Here is a 5000-nt window from a genome sequence, read left to right on the forward strand (position 1 = left end):
CTGGACCACGCCTGGCTGAGGGTCGTTTTCTTAACAAAAGACTGCTTGCGTTTGCTTCTCGAAAAAAGAGTAATTCATTTCTTTCTAAACATCTCGCCGTCGTTCAACGAAAGTAGAACGTTTCGGAGCGGGATTATCGAACGAAATTGAAAGAATGAATGAACGATAAACAAAGAAAGAGTCGCAACGTACGAGCGATAGTTGGGCAGTTCGTCGGCGTTTGTCGTGGAAACGATGTGACGAAAATCGCAACCGATACACTAAATGCAGGCCGTTAAAGGAGAGAAACAAATTTCGAAATATCTCTTCGAACTAGCGCAAGTGCGTCACGGCGCGCGAGTCGTTCGTTAAAATTTATAAACGACCGCCCGTGAAAGCACCGAGTTCTCGGAAGATAATCTATAAAGATTCTCCATCCTGCTGGAAGTTATCGGATCGGCGCGATTGTTCACTTGTAGAAATCCACGCTCCCGACGTTGCCAGAAACGATATTTACGAAAGGTGTGTCAAAAATAAACGAAAGAAGCTCTCCTATAAATTTAGAAAAAGCAAACGAGTGAAATGTTTGAGATGATAATTTGCTGAAATGCAAGCTCGAATAGCCCCAGGGTTTCGAATGATTCCCCGCGCTTTATACATCTCTCTGTTTACAAACGGTGTATAAATGAAAGATCGCTTCAGATGGGTCGTCGCTGTTTGACGCGCGATGCTGTTCCTTTTTTTTTGTCTGTCTGTGCGTTTAGCTTCGCTAAACAAGTTAAATGGTTAAAAAGCGTCGAAAAAGCGAATACACACGCGACAAGACAAATCTAACGAGTAAAGGAACGCTCCGCTCCAAGATAAAAATGGTTGTTTACAATCAATACAGCGTTTCGGTACCCCTGATCGTAGTCTGAAACTGTGTAACAAAAGAGAGGAAAGCGAATGGTGAAGGAACTTCGAAGCCTCCGTGGCGTGGCTAGAACTTGTGATAAAAGTATGTTTGCAGCAATTATGCATGCTCCCGTTAAAACAGCATTTCAATGTCTCGCATGGCTTAAAGCTCTAGGAGGCTTCAACATTTAGAATACATACGGACTACTTCGTTTGTTAAAGATAAGCGAAGACCGCGCGACCATCGCTCGGTCGTCCAGTCCTCGAAAGTTTTGTTGCGTTCCAAAGAAGAGACAAATGGGGTTTACCCTTGCGCTAAGGGGAGAAGAAGAGAAAAGCAGTTGTTAAATCTAAGAGGTGTGTGGAGTACATCGCGTGTTGGTTAAAATTGTTAAATGAAGTATACGCGAAATGTTCTCTCGCTCTTGCTTTTCCTCTTGCTTCCGTGGCGCTCGAAAAGAAGGGATGATAAATAAAGAAACCTATTCGAAATCTCTTGTGGAACAAAAAATAATACGGACGGACGTTAAAATTGAACCGAGACGAAATGGATCGTCTTGCGAGTTGTCTTCGCTTTGAAATTGTTAAAAATTGATAAAAGCAATACGACGAAGCTGCAGTCCGCAAAATGTTTGAAGCAAAAAGGAAATAACACGAAAATTATGGGAACGTCGTGTCTCAACTTTTTTTTCCCTCTTGTGCTCGTTTCATCGAACGATAAATACAAACATTTTGAAACGAGAGAGGAGGAAAAATTGAATATGCGAAAGGTTGATTCACGCACAGTTTCTCTACGTGTTTGCTTTTTTGCTTCTTTTCGTTTATTTTTTTTTTTTTTGCATCGAGCATCATTATTCACCTTTCGATGAAACCAAAGAAATTGACGACCTCAGAGTAGGCGAGATTACCCGCTGAATTTAAGCATATTATTAAGCGGAGGAAAAGAAACTAACTAGGATTTCCTTAGTAGCGGCGAGCGAACAGGAATGAGCCCAGCACTGAATCCCGCGGTACCGCCGCTGGGAAATGTAGTGTTCAGGAGGATCCGTTTATCCCGAGACATCGAATTGCGTCCAAGTCCATCTTGAATGGGGCCATTTACCCATAGAGGGTGCCAGGCCCGTAGTGACCGGTACGCGTTTCGGGAGGATCTCTCCTTAGAGTCGGGTTGCTTGAGAGTGCAGCCCTAAGTGGGTGGTAAACTCCATCTAAGGCTAAATACGACCACGAGACCGATAGCGAACAAGTACCGTGAGGGAAAGTTGAAAAGAACTTTGAAGAGAGAGTTCAAGAGTACGTGAAACCGTTCAGGGGTAAACCTGAGAAACCCAAAAGATCGAATGGGGAGATTCATCGTCAACAACGCTGGCTCCCGTTGGTGCGCGATGCCCCGGATGGACCTTCGGGTTCCATTAGCGAGGGCACACCACCTTCGGCGAATGTTCCGGCGAGGTAGTCGTGCACTTCTCCCCTAGTAGAACGTCGCGACCCGTTGCGTGTCGGTCTACGGTCCGAGGCGGAGCCTGTCCGTCACCTTAACGGTGTTCGTGACAGACCCTCGGTTGCCTGGCCGACTGCGCGACGGTACTCAGACGGTATCAGGCCGCAACCAATCCATTTTCGAATGTGTGTGCGTCAGGACCGCCGCAAGCTAGGTTCAGTTATAATTACCCGGATGTACGGACTATGCGCCGTCCCCGGGTCTGGCCAGCTGTTAGCAGGAGGAGTCCTTGGACTGGCCAAGCTTTGAATTACCGGTCGGCGACGCTATTGCTTTGGGTACTCTCAGGACCCGTCTTGAAACACGGACCAAGGAGTCTAACATGTGCGCAAGTCATTGGGATATAAATAAACCTAAAGGCGAAATGAAAGTGAATGTCGTCCTCTGCGTCGACCTAGGGAGGATGGGCCTCGTTACGATTAGGCCTCGCACTCCCGGGGCGTCTCGTTCTCATTGCGAGAAGAGGCGCACCTAGAGCGTACACGTTGGGACCCGAAAGATGGTGAACTATGCCTGGTCAGGACGAAGTCAGGGGAAACCCTGATGGAGGTCCGTAGCGATTCTGACGTGCAAATCGATCGTCGGAACTGGGTATAGGGGCGAAAGACTAATCGAACCATCTAGTAGCTGGTTCCCTCCGAAGTTTCCCTCAGGATAGCTGGCACTCGCTCGAACGTTATTGCGAGTCTCATCTGGTAAAGCGAATGATTAGAGGCCTTGGGGCCGAAACGACCTCAACCTATTCTCAAACTTTAAATGGGTGAGATCTCTGGCTTGCTTGCATCAAATGAAGCCATGAGATTTTATTATTGGATCAGAGTGCCAAGTGGGCCAATTTTGGTAAGCAGAACTGGCGCTGTGGGATGAACCAAACGCAGAGTTAAGGCGCCTAAGTCGACGCTTATGGGATACCATGAAAGGCGTTGGTTGCTTAAGACAGCAGGACGGTGGCCATGGAAGTCGGAATCCGCTAAGGAGTGTGTAACAACTCACCTGCCGAAGCAACTAGCCCTGAAAATGGATGGCGCTGAAGCGTCGCGCCTATACTCCGCCGTCAGTGGCAAGTGGGGCTGGACAAAATTTGGTCCTCCATGAAGCCCTGACGAGTAGGAGGGTCGCGGCGGTGTGCGCAGAAGGGTCTGGGCGTGAGCCTGCCTGGAGCCGCCGTCGGTGCAGATCTTGGTGGTAGTAGCAAATACTCCAGCGAGGCCCTGGAGGACTGACGTGGAGAAGGGTTTCGTGTGAACAGCCGTTGCACACGAGTCAGTCGATCCTAAGCCCTAAGAGAAATCCTATGTAAATGAGGTGTCCTAAAGCTCTCAGTTAAAAAGCAACAACAAAACTGTTAAATATGGCTAAATCGAATTTATAAGAAGTAGTTGCAGAGATGCACACCCATTGGGCGAAAGGGAATCCGGTTCCTATTCCGGAACCCGGCAGCGGAACCGCATACCATTCGGGCCCTCGTAAGAGTGTTCGTCGGGGTAACCCAAAATGACCTGGAGACGCCGTCGGGAGATCTGGGAAGAGTTTTCTTTTCTGTATAAGCGTTCGAGTTCCCTGGAAACCTCTAGCAGGGAGATAGGGTTTGGAACGCGAAGAGCACCGCAGTTGCGGCGGTGTCTGGATCTTCCCCTCGGACCTTGAAAATCCAGGAGAGGGCCACGTGGAGGTGTCGCGCCGGTTCGTACCCATATCCGCAGCAGGTCTCCAAGGTGAAGAGCCTCTAGTCGATAGATTAATGTAGGTAAGGGAAGTCGGCAAATTGGATCCGTAACTTCGGAATAAGGATTGGCTCTGAGGAGCGGGGCGTGTCGGGCTTGGTCGGGAAGCGGGTCTGGCTGACGTGCCGGGCCTGGGCGAGGTGAACGGTTGGCGACTTCGGTCGCGTCCCGGGATCCGAGCTCGGTCCCGTGCCTTGGCCTCCCGCGGATCTTCCTTGCTGCGAGGCTTCCGTGGCGGTTAACGCCGTCGTGGTCGCTTCTTCGGCCGCCATTCAACGCTTAGCTCAGAACTGGCACGGACTAGGGGAATCCGACTGTCTAATTAAAACAAAGCATTGCGATGGCCCTCACGGGTGATGACGCAATGTGATTTCTGCCCAGTGCTCTGAATGTCAACGTGAAGAAATTCAAAAAAGCGCGGGTAAACGCCGGTAGTAATGAGGTGTGGTAGATGTTCACGTAAGTGGCATCGGCGGTAACCCATCAAACGCGACCGGGGAAGTCCGGTTCACATGGGAACGTTAAACGTGCTGAGGGTAAGCAGTGGAGCCGTCGTTTGAGGTGTCGGGGCTTTACCCTAGTATCCGAGACGAGTCTCCAGGGCAGACCACACGCTGCTTACTCCTAAAACCACTGGTGGAGCTACCCAATCCCACATTTGTGGGCAACAGAAGCCGCCGGTGGAAAAGAAGTGTGGTAGATGTTTGCGTAAGCGGGCATCGGCGGTGACCCATCTAACGCGACCGGGGAAGTTCGGTTCACATGGGTATGTTAAACATGCTGCGGGTAAGCGGTGGAGCCGTCGTTTGAGGTGTCGGGGCCTTACCCTAGTATCCGAGACGAGTCTCCAGGGCAGGCCACACGCCGCTTACTCCTAAAACCATTGGTGGAGCTACCCAATC

The 5000-nt window shown here is 49.9% G+C and overlaps 1 non-coding gene and 1 pseudogene across 1 annotated transcript in view; both read left to right on the forward strand.

Moving 5' to 3' along the window:
- Positions 1–25, forward strand: part of LOC143307010 (5.8S ribosomal RNA) — a 155-nt gene extending 130 nt beyond the window's left edge. Inside the window, exon 1 of the ribosomal RNA XR_013064258.1 lies at positions 1–25. This exon is cut by the window's left edge and continues 130 nt beyond it. This is a non-coding gene — a ribosomal RNA (5.8S ribosomal RNA).
- A 1732-nt stretch (positions 26–1757) lies between these two features.
- Positions 1758–5000, forward strand: part of LOC143306995 (large subunit ribosomal RNA) — a 5565-nt pseudogene continuing 2322 nt past the window's right edge.

Source organism: Osmia lignaria, unplaced genomic scaffold (genome assembly GCF_051020975.1).
Source record: "Osmia lignaria lignaria isolate PbOS001 unplaced genomic scaffold, iyOsmLign1 scaffold0042, whole genome shotgun sequence".
Classification (NCBI taxonomy): Eukaryota; Metazoa; Arthropoda; class Insecta; order Hymenoptera; family Megachilidae; genus Osmia; species Osmia lignaria.